Raw genomic sequence first — 18,378 nt, forward strand, 5'->3', positions numbered from 1 at the left:
GATGCATGCAACCAGAGCATTAGATTCCACCGAACACCCCACCCCTAACAGAGCGGATGACCGAGAGATTGCATGTTTGACTCTAACGAGTCCTCAGACATGGCCAACACACTTGGAGGCTGAAGAGCCCACACATCCTACAGCCCAGGCCCTGCCTCCTGCCCACAGTGCTGGGGGCAGTGGCTTCAGAGGGAAGGATGCAGTGTTTCTTTTTTAAACTAGGTATGACAGACTCTGGTGCTAGGCTGCCTGCCACTTACTGGCTTTGTGGACCTTGGGAGAGTTACTTAACCTCTCTGTTCCCCAGTTTCCTCATCCATAGAGTGGAGATAGTAACAATATCTATTTCTATTTCTCAGGGTTGTTGAGAGGATTAAATTAGTTACTGAGGAGCTTAGAACAATGCCTGACATAAGGTAAGTACCATAATAAATGTGAGCTATAATTATGATCTTAACAAGAATGGTGGACAGACTTTAATATCTGTTTGGGTTACCTTAAAGTCATGAGTTTAAAATGCCTACCTCCAGCTCCCCTCCTGTGTTGACAATGATGAACAGCAAAGCAGGATATCTTGTGTAAATGGTGTATATCTCATTGGGACTCACTGGATGTTTTGACCCCTGGCATGCTGGCTTTTAGAAGGGACCTAGAAATTAAGTGGTTTTGCTGGTCTCATCAAGCTGGAGTGAGCTGTGGGAACAGGCTTTCAGAATGTGGCCCTGCGGTTTCAGGACAAGGGAGCCGTAGGCGAGTTCTGCTGCTTCTCAGCTCAGGCAATAGAGTGTTTTGAACCCAAGCCAGCTTGGGTGATCTCAGCTTAGTCCCTGCTGCCAGCCCAAGTCCTCTCTAAACTGGAGCTGGCTTTGCAGATACTGCACTAGCTCCTTAGTGGAGCCAGTTAGATTGGATTCCAGGTAGCGAATGTCCCTCTGGGGAGGCTTGTACAAAAGCATTCTTTCCCACAGGGTGTTTGAAGGTAGGTTGACCCAGGAAGAGATGTACTTAGAAGAGAGGGAAGAAGGGTGGTTTAATAGGAATTAAAAGCCCCTTTAGCAGTCAACAGGCCCCTTTTGGAAGAACACTGAATTGAACTTGGATGAGGTAGGTCAGTAGGAGGATGGGGGCAAATGCACAGGTTTGGGATCTTCATTGGAGCACTGACAGGAATTGTTGACAGATGAATGGAGGTGGGGGTAGGGGAGAGAGATGGCTCAAGAATGGCTCCAAGGGTTTTTTTGGAGCAACTAGGTGGCCGGTGGTGCCGCTGTTTGCACACCCCCTTTCTACGCTGAAACAGAATGGCTGTGACAGCCCTGCTGGCCCCTCCTCCATCATCCTAGTTGGCAAAGCTCCCCTCCCCAGAAGTCAAGACAGACCCACTATCCTTTAGTGGATCCAGGGTGATGGGGGGACACTTTGGAGAACCTTTCTCTGAGGTAAAGTCTACATCCATCCAGCAAAATCTCTGGGCATCTGGCTGATTCCCCAGGTGGGCTGCTGGAATGATGTCCATCCCTTCCCAGATCTAGGGCAAAGGCTCCTTACAGGAGGGGAGCATCAATCCCTTTTGCCTCCCACAGTATCCTGCTGTGCAGTTTTAGAAATTGGGCTAATGAGGAAAAAGAGTGTGATGTTTCCACTTAAATTACTATCACGGAATCTTGGCTAATTCCAGGGCTTACGGGAGGTGCTGCTCCCTTCACTTCCTTAACTGCATCTCTTCTCTGTGTCTGCTCCCTCAGCCGGGCACCTCAGCAACCAAGAAGGATACTCTGCAGCTCTAATTTGCAGAAAATCCTTTCAGATCTGAAAAGAGTTAGCTATCTGTTTCTAGAAAGCTCCTACACAATCATAATCAGTGGCTCTCTCTTTCACACACAAACACACACACGATTTTATTTACGGTCCAGGGAAGGCCCATGCATTCTCAATATATACTCCACCCGCCCTACAAACCACTGTAAAATTCTAAAAACCTACACATGCTTGTAAATAGATCACCCTTAAATGGAGCAGGATCTCTGAATACCCCATGAGTCATGCAGCTAGAATGTCCCCCAGGGAGCCCGACTTGGCAGCCCACATTTTCCTATAAAAAACTGAGTCTAGAGTTTTCTGTGGCACCCAGCTCTATGCCAGGAAGAGCCCATCTGTATTTGGTGGGGAAGCAGCAGTCAGGAAACCTGAGGGGCAAAGTGCTATGTCCTTCACCTGATGGGAAAGCTCCCCTAGGAAGTCGCTTAGCAGAACGATGAGGACAGTCATGCTGCTATAGCAGAAAGAGCAGTGGACAAGACATGGGGCTGAATTCCAGTACAGGCTCTGTCCTCTCTGTGTTCCCCTAGGGAATATGCTTGCCTTCCTTGGGCCTTTGTTTCCTTGTCTCTGAAAGGAAGGGGCTGGACCAGGTTAAATTCAACAATCACTGAGTGCCAAATATGTGCTGTGGGAATGAAAATTTTTTAAAAGCCAAATTTCAGCTCTAGTCCTCAAGAAGTATGTAGTCTTGTGGATGGATAACTATGGTGCTGCATGGTTAGGATTTGGGGTCCCCAAGGAGGCTAAGAGTCACCCCTCCCAGAAATAGGAGGCTGAAGTTCTGTGTCTCCCTGCTCAAAAAGGCCCGGATGTGGCCCTGGCCTGAGCTGCCATCTAGCCCTCTTCTCTCTGGGTCTCAGTCAAACCAAACAGACCTCAGCTGAGAAGCCCAAAGCAGAGAGAAATCTTCTTAATGAACTGGTGAGTGTTGCTTTGCTGCAGGGCCGCTGGGGGAGGCAACCAGCATGGGGCTCCTGAAGGTATCTCCAGCCTACCTGGAGCCTGGTTAGTGGGACGAGCACTGTTTCCCATGAGGCCCCAGACAGCTTCGGGCTGCAGGGCAGTCTTGGCGGTTCCTACTTGCAGACACTGGGTCTTACACAAGGCTCTTCTCCCTCCCGCTCACCTGCATTACATCAGCTGCCTGCTTCCTTCCATATCTGCATACTCAGCAACCACGGCTACCTCCGATTTCCCACTTGTAGGAAACAGATGGGGCTTTATAGCCACTGGCTGCCAACTCCCTCTGGTCCCACCTTAAAGCCGCTGCCCTCTCCTTCTGCCTCTCACACTGGGACTAGTGAGACCAGTCAGCCTTTCCCCAGAGGCTTGGCAAGAGCCCAAATCCCAAGCCCCATTCCTTCTTCCTCTCTGTTTTCCACTTCTTTACCAGCGACCTCTCTCCACAGGCAGCATGGCCCATGTCTCTTTTTCTGTTCTTCTAAACTAAACTGTGTGACTATCATTCACTAACTCCACGACTGGGATTCTTTTAGCTCTTAGGCTGGTTAGTCACCATTTGCTCCCACCCCAATGTCAGCTTTCCCCTACTGTGAGCCCTGAGGGACTGACCCCCTGTGGACTACATCTCCTAGAATCCCTTGTCACTAGCTTCCGGTCAGGTTTAGCCAATGGGAGGAAACAAGAGGAGGGTAGAGGTTGGGAGGAAAGATAGGTCAGGGCATATCTTCTCACCTATTTTCTATCCTCTCTCTGCTTTGGTACTGTCTTCTGCTTAAGTGAGGCCCTCCACAACTCTAGCTTCCACCAGGCGGCCCCTCTGGGCCACCGTTACACTGTTCCTTCTCCTCCTCCCCTTAGACTTAGGGTGGTAATGAGTTCCCACTATTGCTGATCCCTGGTACTTCACCATCCCTGTGTGTTCCCATAAACCTGCCCACACTTCTGTAGTAGCCACCAAGCCATCAGGGGTGAATTCTGTTTCCTGTTGTGACCATCCTGCTGCAATAGTCCTCTAGAGTTTTTATTTCAGAGTTTGGCTCACTGCCCTTTTAAAATTCTATAATTTTCCCACGAATATCACTAGAATGGATGCTTTGCTTTTAATATCACACCTACTAGAAATTCTAGGAGAACTCTAGACAGGTTAAATTCCTTGATAAAGCCATGAGCCATGAGAAGAAAAGGCACTCTCTCAGAGACAAGATAAAAAGGTCCCCCAATAGCAGCAAGAAGTTTGTCCCATAAATGATGGGACTCCTGACTTTTACCCCTTGATGAAAAGAAGCGTGGGAGAGCCAGGTCCTGGAAGAAGAGAGTGAGGCAGAGTGATCCCAGATCTGCTTATCTTTAAGGAAAAAAAAAACCCTGAAAGAATCCATGTGTCTGAAACTCAAAATGAACAAATGCTTACTTTTAAAAGTACATTTCAGTTCTTTTTGAAAAGAAATAAAACATTACAGAGTTAAAATACCCCAGGTCCTCACACCAAACCTGTTCCTCTCCCTCCCTTCCCACAGCCACCATTATGATGAACTCCATGTGTCCCCAATCCTTGTCTTTACATTTTCTCTATACATTCATGTATTGATAAACAGCATATAACATTGTTCCATGCTTTTAAACTTGTATGAGAAATGGTATCACCCATATACATAATATCCTGCAACTTGCTTTTATCACTCAGCATTGTTTTATCTAGACTGAGCACTATTGCTGCATATAGATAGGATCCGTGTATTCTAGCTGCTGGACAGTATTCCATCAAATGAATGCCCCACAGTTTATTCATTTTATCCATCCTGTCACTGGTGGGCATTTGGTGGTTTTCAAATTTTTTTGTTTCTATAAGCAATGTCTATAAAACATGTATAAAAGTTTCTCCAGGATATATCCTAGAAGTGAAGTGATCGGTCATTGGGTATGCGTAGTTGCAATTTTATTTGAGTTTGCCAAAATTGTTCTACAAAATGATTTTACCTAACTGCTGAATTCCTGTTTCTCTGCATTTTCACTAATATTTTATATTGTCGTAGTTTTCCATTTTTACCAAACTGAAAACATGAAATTGAATTTCCTTGTTTAAATTGAATACCCCTGTTTACTGGTGAGGTCCAGGCAGCTTTTCATATGTATATTGAATATTCAGGGTTATTGTGTAAATTGTTGGTTTATAGTCTTTACTCATTTGCTTATTGTTGGGCTCCTTGTCCTTGTTAGAAATTGACTTAAAGAACTTTTATTTTTTTAAAGTGGAATATTAGACATTTAATTAAATGCATTTAATTGAGATCCACCCTCGCTTTTTGGATTTCTAACTCCTTGGTCTCCTGGGTTTCTGGCTATCCTCTAACTCTTCCTCCTCTGCTCACCCCTCGGAGCTGTGTCCTAGGCCCACCTCTCTTCTTCCTGTCCCTGGATGCTCTCATTGCCTCTCCTGGCTTCAGTCCCCACAACATGCATGTATCCCTGGCCCAGATCTCTTTCTCTGAACCCAGAGAATATCTCCTCTCAGCATTCTACAATCACTCCAAACTCAACGTGGCTTCTGTCCCCTAAACCTGCTTCCTTGGGAGGGTTTCCTGTTTTGGTCCGTGGCAATTTCACCTACCCCGTCATTCAAGTCGGAACCGGTGCAGTCATCCTTGACTCCTTCATCTCCTGGACCCACCCGATGATCAAGTCCTGCGGATTCTACATCCAAACCTTCCTCTGCGTCCCCACTGCCACCCCCACCCCCTCGCCTAAACCCCCATTGCCTCTCGCCTGGCTTATTACCACTAGCAGATCTCCTAGAAGCCATGCTTGTCCCTTTCCATTTCATTCTTCATACGACATGCAGAGTGACCTTTTAAAACCTGTCACCATCTTGCTTAAATCCCCAACGGCTTCTCACCGCTCTTGGGATAAGGGCCGAATCCTTAACATGACCTTCCGTACTTGGGCTCCTGTCTGCCCCTGCAGCCACGGACTCGCCTCAGTGCCCGCTGTCTCTTGTACCCACCCTCGACTTGTTCAGTCCTTCAGATTCACCCCTCTCCCTCTCGACTCTGAAACTTCAACCACTGTTCCCTCTGCCCTTTCTCCAATTAGCTCTCACTCATCCTCCAGTGAAACGTCACTTTTTTGGGGGTGACGTCCACTGTTCCTGAGACAAGAACTACCTCTCGCTGCTCTAGGCTCTGTGCCACCTCTGTGTACCACTCTTCTCAGGCCGAATCCGTATTTCAGTTTTTTTATTTGTTTATTTTCGGATGTACATCATAATATATTTCGAATTCTGTGTAGATTACATCATGTTTACAACCCAAAAACTAATTATAGTGCATCCCCTCACATGTGAGCTTAATCACCCCTTTTGCCCACCCTCCTCCCCGCTTCCCCTGTGGTAACCACCAATCCAATCTCCAATGCTATGTGTTTGTTTGTCATCATTTTTATCCTTTACTTATGAGTGAGATCATATGGTATTTGACTTTTTCCCTCTGGCTTATTTCACTCAGCATAATACCCTCAAGGTCCATCCATGTTGTCACAAATGGCCGGATTTCATCATTTCTTATGGCTGTGTAGTAGTCCATCGTGTATAGATACCACATCTTCTTTATCCATTTGTCCCTTGATGGCACCTAGGTTGATTCCAAGTCTTGGCTATTGTGTATAACGCTGCAATGAACATAGGGGTACAAGTATCTTTATGCCTTTATGTTTTCAAGCTCTTTGGATAAATACCCAGCAGTGGGATAGCTGGATCATATGGTAGATCTATCCTTAATTTTCTGAGGATACTCCATACTGCTCTCCATAGTGGTTGCACCAGTCTTCAATCCCACCAGCAGTGAACAAGGGTTCCCTTCTCTCCACATCCTCTCCAACATTTATTGTTTCCTGTCTTGTTAATTATAGCCATTCTGACCAGAGTGAGGTGATACCTCCTTGTAGTTTTGATTTGCATTTCCCTCATAGCTAATGATGTGGAGCATCTTTTCATGTGCCTGTTGGCCATCCTTGTATCTTTTTTGGAGAAATGTCTGTTCAGATCTTTTTCCCATTTTCTAATTGGATTGTTGGTTCTTTTGTTGTTGAGCTGTATTAGTTCTTTGTATATTTTGGATACTAACCCCTTATCTGATATGTGGTTTGCAAATATCTTCTCCCAATTGTTAGGTTGTCTTTTCATTTTGTTGATGGTAAGAACTTCTTTATGTATTTCAAATATTAATCCTTCTTTATGATTTGGCTTTTACTTTATTTTTTCAGTTTTTAATTTTGACATTTTCCTTTTTGATTTATAATTTTCATGTCTTATAAAATAAATTCTTCCTTATCTCCATGTCATAAAAACTTTCTCTCAAGATTTAGGTCTCAAGCCATCTGAAGTTTATTTTGGATGTGGTGTGAGGTAGGGATCTAATGTAACTTTTTTTCCATATAGGAAGCCAGTTGTCCTAACATATTCTTGAATGACTCATAATTTCTCCACTAGTTTATAATGTTTCCTCTATCATTAACTGAAGTCCAATTTATGTTGGATCTATTTCTGGACTTTCTATTCTTTTTTACTGATAGATTTGTCCATCCCTGCTAGCCATCCTCCCCACACTCACTCCTGTTGAAAATGTTAGATAAAACCCATAGCCTCCCATCTCCACTCCCCATCTCCAATATCTCCCTCCTCAATTTTTCCCTGCACTCATCTACTAGATCTATCTTTCCAAGAATTATCATCACCTAATTTATTGAGTGCCTGTGTGCTAGACAGTGTGCCAACTACACATGCATTTTTCATTTATTCCTCATAGCCCCATAAGCTAATCCTTGTTTTGCTGCTTAGGGCACTGAGGCTCAGAAGTTGAGTAATGTGCTCATGTCACACAACCAGTAAAAGACAAAGCTGAGGCTGGAGCCAAGTTTATTTGTCCCCAGAGGCTTGATGGCACTCCACTTTTATTTTCTAGCCTTCAAGACTTCTGTGATCAGGTCCCCATCTGATCTCAGAATCCTTCCATCTATAAAATGGGGATATTAATCCTCCCTTGCAGAGTTGTCATAAGGATTGTGTGAGATTATAAATGTGAAAGCATTAAGCACAGTGCCTAGCATGTAATAGGCACTCAATAAACTTCAGCTAAATTTGAATAAGAAGAAGGTGGCAGTTGCCAAAGTTAAAAAAAAAAAAAAGTTTACCCCAACTCACTTATCCATGCTTTAGAATCCCATTGAGAGTTGGATAAGAGTGAGTGGGATGGAGTGAGAGGGGCAGAAGTCATCTTTGGATAGCTCCCCCTTCCACTCTGCTTTCTCTGGTTAGGGGCCCCAGGAGCAATAGGAAGACTGACAAGGGGAAGCTGACAAGGATGGGAAACGCTTAGAAATCTTATTTATTCCTGCTGAACTTCACAGTAAGAGTTAACAGCTATTCTGTAGCTCTGGACTTACACAGCAAGCTTGGCTATTGAATGGCCATCATGATCCAGGTTTCACATCTCCAGGCACTCAGAGCTGGAGGGGGTAATCTTCCTCCTTCTCTGGGCTGCCTGGACTCAGACTATGAACAGCCATCTCTTTAGTGATTCCCATGGCAACAAGGCAACTATAGGTCTCTCTCAGAGGACGCAGGTGAAACAAGACAGCCTTTCTGGGCAGCTCTCTGGCTAATGGGAACCACATTGACGAAGCAAGCTGATTGACTTGAAAAATCCAGCTGTAGCACTCGGGCTGTCTTTAATGCTCGAGGATTATGCTCACTTGCAATTTTGTTACTAATTGAAGTTTTCATAGGAAAAGCAAACACATATATACACATGTATGTATGTACTTCCCTGCTGATTCTTTTTCAGAAGCAGTGGACTGTACCCTTTGGTTACCGGCTTTCTTTGACTCCATCACTCACATCTGCACTATGTCATTGACAGCTCCGGCCATGGCCCCAGGACTCTCTGCAGGGGTCAGAATAACAGGAAGACAACAGTGGGGAGAACAGTGCCCTCTTGCCCTTGTTTAACTTGGAAATGCTGCCTGAGTCTTACAAGAAGCAATATGTTAGGTCCTAAAAGAGGCAGGGACTACATCAGGTTACTGAGAAAGAAACCTAAAAGGGCTAAAGCCTGTTTTCCTTTGCTGCTCTGGCTTGGGGTTGAGGCCGCTGCTCACTGCCATGGGATTCCTCTGAACGTGATTGATTTGGAAAGGGCAGGACTTCTCCCTTAAAGAGTCCCTACTGTTCCCCCACACCAAGTGGGGACCCTGAGCTCCCATACCTTTCTTTATGGTTGACAGGAAAGAGGAACGCTCAACCTGTGTTTATAATTGCAGAGGTTTGAAGGAGAAGCTGTCCATGATAGGGATACAAAGGGACCCCATTCTTTGATATGTGAACATGGTAGCACACAGGTTCCCACTCTGTATCTGCTGTCACACACACCTACACACCCCCTAAACACATGGCAATGTTCATATGCACACCACACGTCCATGGACATGTCCAGGGCTAGGCCAATTCCAGGGAGTGGTATACCTATTTTTTCCGCATTTGCAAAAGCATATTAGAACACGGGTGAGCTCCAGCAACGTGTTAGAAAACAAATTCACTCACGAAAGCCATGCTTGATTGTTTGTAACAGACTAATTGTGATGCATCTCACTACTGATGGTGACATCTCGGGGACAGGAGATCTGATTTCTGTTCCTGGTCTGGTGCTAGTTCAGTCCCTTGGGTAGGGAACTTCTCTGAACACTGGTTTCCTCATCTGTGAAAGTGTGAGGCTGGGCTGGTAGCCTCTGAGGTCACTGGCAGCGCTAACCTTCTCTAGGTCAAACTCCTTTTGTGCTTTGTGTAACTGGGCATATCTGAGGTGCCTGGAAATCAGGCCATTCCAGAATTTCCAGGCCTCTGAGCATTCTTGCTGGTCCCTTTAACCTTTCCCCCCATAAAAGTTTCCATTTACTTCCTGCCTTCTTGACTTCTAAACATCCTTCTGGTTTCCATCCCTTCCCCCTAAAATGCTACCCTCAGGGGGGTCGGCCTGGTGGTGCAGCAGTTAAGTTCACATGTTCCGCTTCTCAGCGGCCAGGGGTTCGCCAGTTCAGATCCCAGGTGCGGACATGGCAGCACTTGGCACGCCATGCTGTGGTAGGCATCCCACGTATAAAGTAGAGGAAGATGGGCACGGATGCCAGGCTTCCTCAGCAAAAAGAGGAGGACTGGCAGTAGTTAGCTCAGGGCTAATGTTCCTCAAAAAAAAAAAAAAAAAAAAAAAACAATTAAAATGCTACCCTCAGGAAAGGACATGATAATTGTGTACACAGGAGGAGGAGTTGCCTTAGCAGAAGAATGAAGCTTTGAACCAAAGGAGCAAAGCCCTAACTGTGGAATTTTAGCTGAAGTGTTGAAGGGGATGTTTGGAAGTGAGGACCCTAACTACATAGAAACCTATCCTGTTGCTGATGCCTTAAGTTCCACCATTAGCAAGTGAGTCCTTTTACTAAAACTATTGAGGGTCTCCTCCCCACAAGGGTAATGTATTAAAATTCGCAAGTCATTCAGGACTTGGTGGGATGGAGTTATTCAGATCCTTTCCCCACTGCCTTTTGATTAAGGGTGTGGAAGGGAGAGTGTGAAGGTGGGTTAGAAGGCTAGGGGCCTTAGTAGCTGATGGATATGAGAGGAATGTCCTGAAGGGAAAAAGCCAAAGGGCAGGCTTGGGACCCCAGAAAATAAACTTCATGTACCGAACAATTTTGGTGAGGGCCTGTCCTGCACTAGGAATTCCCCCACAGGGAGGAGGAGCCCAATGAAGGAATCAGAAGTAATTCCAGACATATTAGAGCAGCACAGGCCTTGGAGCTAAAACAAAAGAGGCTGTCACTCCATTTGGATAGGCTGTACCTTCACTCAAAATTTGTTCAGATGTCAAGACTGATGACACCACACATGCACCAAGAGGGTATTAAAATGGTTATAACTTGCATAATGAGGCTTTCTAGGGAGAGCAGATAGGCTCCCAAGCAGATCTGAAAATGTCTTGGGATTTTGTGGTGGTTGGGGCGCGGGGCTGGGGTGAGGGCTTCCGCCTGTGAGCAAGAGCTTGTGTGGCTTGAACTTCCCACAGGGGCTAAAGGAGGGTGCACCTGGGTGTTCTCGTCAGCTTGCCCAGATTGGGGGCAAACGGGAGGAGGGAGCGATGGGGCATGAAAGCTGTCAGCAGCCAAAAATCAAAACTGAGATTTTGATTTTTTTACAGATTAAGAAGGAGCAACAGATCCTGTTTGTTCCCATGGCCTATCAAGATCGTCCCTAACACCACTAGCCCCCAGGACCCCTAGGCCTCCCAGGTCTTCAGCGTTGGGCAGAGGCCAAAGTGGCTTCTGCATTCTCAGGTCAGTGCACCTGGAAGTTTCATTCTTTTAAGAACTAGAGAGGCCTGTTAAAATATCTTCTGAATCCACAGACCTCCTGACCTGCAGTTTATGTGTGTATGAGTGTGCGTGTGTGTGTGTCTTTAAAGAACACTGGCTTTAACACTGACCCCAAGCTTCAGAGTCTTGTATAATGAAATGACTGGGCCTCTTAATCAGAACTGGCTCATTTTGTGTCTGAGAAATTGAAATATGCTAAGGAGAACAGAAGGGCAGCTCCAAAGGTAAAGTTGATCATCTCACAGCTACTCATCAAACATATATCATGCAGAGTAGGAGTAGGAATAAAACCAAGAAGACATGCCAGAATGTGAGCTCAAAAATGCACCGTCCTTCCAAGCTGGTCTTGGGGAGCCACACACCATCCAGAAATGCTGACACCACCTCTCTTGTTCTTGGAACCAGCTCTCCTTTGGGCAAGGTTTTAGAGCCAGGCCAAAAATAATCTTGTTCTCTTAGATTTGGTTTTAAAATTGCAATATCCATCAGGAGACAAGGTCTTTGGGTTCAGTCAGGCTGGTTTAAATCCCAGATGCATGATCTTTGACTGTTTTCTTCCATCTGAGCCTCAGTTCCCTAACCTGCAAGAAGGGGATGCTAAGACCGTACAGAATGTTGTAAAAATTAGGAGTGTTATATGTGATCAATATTTCATAGAGTAGGCACTTAATACTTACTATAATATTACTTGGTTGTGTGTTCTCACAGGACAAGAATTGATCTTATTATTTGTTGTATCCCCAGGGCCTGGCACAAAGTCAGGTATGTAGTAAATGCTGAATAAACATTTGTGAATTGAACTGGTGAAGTGATAACTGGCATATCCATCCTTCTGATCCCACCTAGTAAGGACAGGGAAGGGAAGGCATGAACACTTACTATGCATACTTTCCTGTACATTACACCATTTCATTTTTACAACTCTGAGTATTGACAGCCTCATTTTGACAGATGAGGAATAATGAGGCTCCAAGAGGTGAAATAATACTCCTAAGGTTAAACAGTGAGAGATGGAGCTGGGCTTTCCCTCAAGAGCCCATACTCTCTCTAGGCCACCAGACCACAAGTGTGGTGGGAGGCAGTGCAAGAGCAGTGCATCAGGGAGGAGCCACCAGGCAGGAATGTCACACTAATATTTTCCTCAAATGTTCAATTATCCTCAACAAAAATACTTCCCAGATGTTTCTAGGACCTGGCAAGTCTTCAGTCGCAAAGCAAGGGATGGTCCCACACCTGCAGGAGAATGGAACTTATAGCTTGACCTCTCTGGAGCATGCTTTTTAATCTGTCCGAGGGCCACCTGGAAGAACCCTGTCTCAGCTGCACTGAGGGCTCCAAGGCCACGTGAGGTGATATGTTTACCCCACCCAAGTCCTAGGTCATGTTGGGTGTTGTGGATTTAATTGTGTCCCCCAAAAAGACATGTTGAAGTCCTAACCCCTAGTACCTGTGAATGTGACCTGATTTGGAAAGAGGGTGTTTGCTGATGTTCAAGTTAAGGTTAGGTCATACTGAGTGAGGGTAGGCCCTTACTTCAGTGTGGCTGGTGTCCTTATAAGAAGAAGGAAGTTTAGACACAGGCACCCACACAGGGAGGAACACCATGTAAAGACAGGGCAGGGACTGAAGTGATGCAGCCGCAAGCCAAGGAATACCAAAGATTGCCAGCTACCCCTAGAAGCTAGCAAGCAGCAAGGAAAGATTCTACCCAGTCTCAGAGAGAGCATGACCCTACTGACTCCTTGACTTCAGACTTCTAGGCTCCAAAATTGTGAGAGAAAAAAATTCTGACATTTTAAACCCAGTTTGTGGTACTCTGTTAAGGCAGCCCTAGGAAACTAATACAGAGGGCTCTTCTGGGCAGCCTCCAAGGTCAAGAGCCTGGCGCCTCAGCCATCAGCTGAGTAAGCCCAGGAATTCCATCAGGCCAGACACCACAGCTCCCTACCCCCCTCCACCTTTCCCTGTGAGACAAGACAGACTTCAGCTCCTGGACACACATCTCCCTGGTGGGCTTTCTATTCAACTCTTAGCTCAGAATATCCTTCATGAATTTGAGAAATACAGTTTTCTGTAACATGAGTACCGATAGGCATACTACTATTTCTATACTCCCCTAGTGTAGGCAGAGGGTCTAGAACATTTGCTCCATTCTAGATCTGGAGAACAGAGGCATGTGGAACTTTGTGTGGTGCACAGAGAAGAGGAAGAGTGAAATAATAAGAACACAGATTTTGAACTCAAACAGTTCAGATTCTAGCTCTGCTCCCTACCAGCTGTGTGACTTTGGTAAAGCCACTTGGTCTCAAAGCCTTAGCGTCCTCATCTACAATATAAGATAAATAACACCTACACCATGGGGTTATTATGAGGATTAAATGAAATAATATGCATGAAGTGCCTGACACATTATTACATAAATTACTTAAATATTATTACTCTTACTTTTGTCATTGTTGCTATTATTTCATCTTTATTATTAACTTCTTGAAATGGGACAGCCTACACCATGAGTTACAGCATTATATGAGGGGAGAGACATAGAGAGAGTCAGAAATGAAAGGAAGAAAATTCATTGAGTTGTCCGCCCAGCTCATATTCCTATTTTCTGAGAATGGCCCCTCCCACCATAGTTGGTGCTCCATAAATGGCAGGTGTTATTATTACTTTTTTATTATTGCTGTTTATGAGGTTATGTGTCTGAACCAGATCAATGCCACTTCTTTGCCCCAGCCAGTGTCAAAGTCCCAGGCACCTGTGGTAAATTGGATTATTGCTCCCAATCTTCTCTCCCCTGTAATGGGATTATATATTTATACCCTTTTCTATGCAAGGCGCATTTCCTCCAGCTGGGGGCAGAGTATACTTTCTGCATGACTTGTTTTGGCCAATGGGATATCAGCAGACATGACATTGACAGAAGCTTGTGGTCTGGCTTATCATCTTGCATTCCTGATCATATCTATTGAACACTTTGTATATGGCAGTCACTACGCTTCATCATCTTATTGAATTGTCACAACTCTGTAAGGTAGGTACTATTTTCATGCCAATTTTCACGGATAAGAAAACTGAGGCCAAGAGAGATTGTTTGCCCAAAGTTACGCCATTATGGACCCACAACTGAACCCAGACAGTCTGGCATGCTTGACCGCTACATTTCACCATGCCATCTCATGGCTTGAAGAGATTGGTAGAAATTCCTGTGTCCAAAGACACAAAAAAGTAATATCTGCTTTTTTTTTTTTAACATGAGCAATGTGCCAAGCACCAAGCCATGTGTTTTATATATCTTGTCTCTCCATCCCTACAACTACCTCATGAATTTTATGGATGAGGAAACTAAGCTAAGAAAACCTAAGTGGCTTGCCAAAGTCACACAGCTAGTAAGTAGCAGAGGTAGAATTTGACCCCAGATCTTGAATATCTGACCCCAAAAGCTGTACTCTTTCCATCTTCTCACTATACCACACTGTCTCCTCCCTCTGCACACTACTAAGTTATGGGGCCTCAGTTTCTCTAGATCTAAAATGGAGTAATCAGTCTAGAATCTAGAATCTAGAATTCAGATCCTCCACCCACATTGAAGGAGTGTGCTGAGAACAGTAGCAATCATATCTAGGCTTGATCAAGAGTTCATGTTAACCAAAAATTTGTATTATTTTTCAAATACATGGGCAACTTTCTGGAGAATGTGATAAAGGAAACATTTTACAAGTCTTAGAAGGAGCAGAGGGTCAGTGAAGGTCAAACACTGGAATTAAAAAGCATCCTGGGAGAGGTATGTCGGGGAGATGTGGATTGTCTGGTTTGACTGATTCTGGGATGGGTGTTGGGCAGCTCAGGTGTCCTGGCCATGGGAGGGAGCGATTTGTCTAAGCCAATGGTCCAGGCACCAGCCTCTGGTATCTGGTGGCTTTACAGAATAGACAGCCAGAACCCAGGAATTGGATGGAGGTGCCTGAGTTCCCTTCCAACCCACACTAAAATGAAGCCATTTATCCTGCAAATATTTACCATATAAGCCAGGCGGTCTGAGACAATAGCAGTTTGAATCTGAGCATTTATTTCTGGCAGTAACTTAGCCTTGGCACATCTCAATGGGCCTGTGTGTACCATGTACCTGGCTAACACTTCAGTAAATAGACCCTCCCTGCCTCTTGGGTGCAGTCCTAGAGAACAAATCCTTCTTCCTCAACGATCTTGCATGCAATATGTGAAAATCATCAACTAAACCAAATCCAAGGCTGCAACTAAACCTTCTCCTAGAATTTAGGAGCCAAAGAGTAGCCCTTTACTGTGATGTGAGGAGAGGCCCAGGGTATAATATTAAGTAAAAGAAATACTGTGTAAACTGCGTCACTTTTGCGAGAAAGCAGAGGAAAATGAAAATAATATTCATATTTGCTTGCGTATACACAAAGAAACTCTGGAAGGATGAATGAGCAAGCAGTGACAATGGATAGCTCTGTCCATTGACAGAGTGGGCGAGTAGGAACAGGGTGAATGGACGTAGAGTTGGGAGGAAGACTTCATTACACACTTTTACATTTTTAATTTTTATTATTTTTATTTTATTATTTTTATATTATTATACAATAAATTTGACCTTTTTTGAGAACTTTTTATAGAGTTCTATCAATTTTAATACACGTATAGATTCATATACTACTACTATAGTCAGGATACTAAACAATTCTGTCAACCCGCAAAACTCCCTCCACTGTCTATCCTTTTAATGTCACTGCCTCCCACAAACTTTAACCCCTGGGAACCACTCATCTATTCTCTATCCTAAAAATTCTGTCTTTTCAAGAATGTCATGTCAATGGAATCACATAGTATGTAACCTTTTGAGACTTCTTTTTTTTCCACTCAACATAATATCTTTGGGATTCATCCAAATTTTTGCATGGATCAAAAATCTATTCCTTTTTATTGCTGAGTACTAGTCTATGGATGGATGGAACACAGATTTTTCCCCATTGAAGGACATTTGGTTTGTTTCCAGCTTGAGGCAATTATAAGTATACCTGCTATAAATAATATTCGTGTACAGGTTTTTGTGTGAACATACATTTTTATTTCTCTAGGGTAGATATGCAGGTGTGGGATTGTTGGGTCATGAGTATATGTTTCACTTAATGAATAACTGTGAAACATTTTTCATTGGGGCTGTACCAATTTGCACTCCTGCCAAGAATGTATGAGGGTTTTAGTTGTTTCATATCCTCATCAGCAACTGGAGCTGTCAGTATATATTTTTAAAAAACATTCTAACAGGTGTGTAGTAGTTCTCGTAGTGGTTTTATAATTTGCATTTCCATAATGACTAGTGACGTTCAGCATCTTTCCATGTGCTTATTTGCCATCCTTATATCCACTTTTGTGAAATGTTTGTACATGTCTTTTACTCACGTTAAAAGTGAATTGTTTGATTTCTTGCTTTTGAGTTTTGAGAATTCCTGATATATTCTGGATGCAAGACTTTGTCTGATGTGTGATTCGCAAATATTCTTTCCCAGTCTGTAGTTTGTCTTTTCAGACTCTTACCAGGGTCTTTCTCAGACATTCTTTTTAATTTTGATGAAGTCTAACTCATCTTTTTTTTTAGGATTGCATTTTTGATGTCACATCTAAGGACTCATTGCCAAATCCAAGGTCACATAGATTTTCTTCTAAAAGTTTTATACTCTTATGTATTACATTTAGATTTATGATTCATTTGAGTTAATTTTTGTTTAAGTTCTGAGGTTTAGGAGGAGGTTTGTTTTTTGCATATAGATATCCAATTGTTCCAACATCATTTTTTGAAAAGACTATCCTTTCACCATTGAATTATTTTTGTGCACTTGTCAAAGTCGTTTGGCCCTATCTGTGTGGGTATATTTTTGGATGTTCTATTTTGTTATGTCGATCTATACATCCATTCCTTTGCCAATACCACATTGCCTTCATTACTGTATAGTAAGTCTTAAAATCAGGTAGTACAACTTCTCCAATTTTATGCTTCCTTCTCAAAATTGTTTAGCTATTTCATATTTTTTTGTTTTTCCATACAAATTTTAGAATCAGCTTCTATATATCTACAAAAATTCTGCTGGGCTTTTTGTTGGAGTTGCATTACCTCTATAGATCAGTTTGGGAAGAGTTGATATATTTTCTATATTGAGACTTCAAATACACAAACACAAAATGTCTGTGCATTTATTTAGGACTTTGATTTCTATCATCAGCACTTTGTAGTTTACAGCATTCAGATCCTGTATGTGTTTTGTTAGATTTATACCTAAGTATTTCATTTATTGGAGCTATTTTAAATGTTATTGTTTGCCAATTGTACATGCTAGTGTATTGATGTATGATTGTTCTGTATTTGATTTTGTTTTTTGTAACCTTCCTAAACCCACATATTCATTCTAGGAGATTTTGTGTCTGTTGATTCCTTGGGATTTTCTAAATAGATAATTATGTCATCTTTGAAGACGGAGTGTTTTGTTTCTTCCTTTCCAACCAGTGTGCCTTTTATTTCTTTTTCATATCTTATTGTGCTGGCTAAAATATCCAGTACTATGTTGAAAAGGAGTGATGAGAGTGGACATCCTGCCTTGTTTCCACTCTTGGGGAGAAAGAATTCAATCTTGCACCATTAAGCATAATGCTAGCTAGAGGTTTTTTGTAGAGCCCTTTATCAGGTTGAAGAAGTTTCCTTCTGTTCCCAGTTTGTCATGTATTTTGGATGAATGGATGTTGTATTTTGTCAAATGCTTATTCCATATCCATTGATATGATCATGTGGTTTTTCTTCTTTAAATTGTTAATATGGTGAATGATAAGGAAAAACTGCCTTACATTCCAAGGACAAAAACCTCTTGGTCATGGTGTATTTTTTTATATATATATTACTGGATTTTATTTGCTAATATTTTGCTGAGAAATTTTGCATCTATGTTCATGAAAGACATTGGGTGTAGTTTTCTTTTTTGTCTGGTTTTGGTACCCAGAGTTATGCTGGTCTCATAAAATCAGAAATGTTCCTTCCTCTTCTTGTTTTCTAGAAGAGATTGTGTAGAATTGGGGCTATTTATTCTTTAAATGTTTGGTAGAATTCCCAGTGAAACCATCTGGGCCTGGAGATTTATTTTTTGGAAAGTTTTTAACAATAAATTCAATGTTTTT

General features: G+C 43.1%; 2 long non-coding RNA genes across 6 annotated transcripts in view; one reads left to right on the top strand and one right to left on the bottom strand.

Annotated features, from left to right (window-relative positions):
- Nucleotides 1-18,378, bottom strand: part of LOC139085254 (uncharacterized) — a 109,038-nt gene that overhangs the window by 36,157 nt on the left and 54,503 nt on the right. The window lies entirely within an intron of this gene.
- LOC139085253 (uncharacterized) overlaps nucleotides 2,500-18,378 on the top strand; it is a 44,519-nt gene continuing 28,640 nt past the window's right edge. For all 5 annotated transcript variants that reach the window (XR_011543454.1, XR_011543457.1, XR_011543453.1 and 2 more), the window contains exons 1-2: nucleotides 2,500-2,742; nucleotides 11,025-11,160. This is a non-coding gene — a long non-coding RNA (uncharacterized lncRNA). The remainder of the gene's footprint in view (nucleotides 2,743-11,024; nucleotides 11,161-18,378) is intronic.

Source organism: Equus przewalskii, chromosome 8 (assembly GCF_037783145.1).
Source record: "Equus przewalskii isolate Varuska chromosome 8, EquPr2, whole genome shotgun sequence".
NCBI classification, from domain to species: Eukaryota; Metazoa; Chordata; class Mammalia; order Perissodactyla; family Equidae; genus Equus; species Equus przewalskii.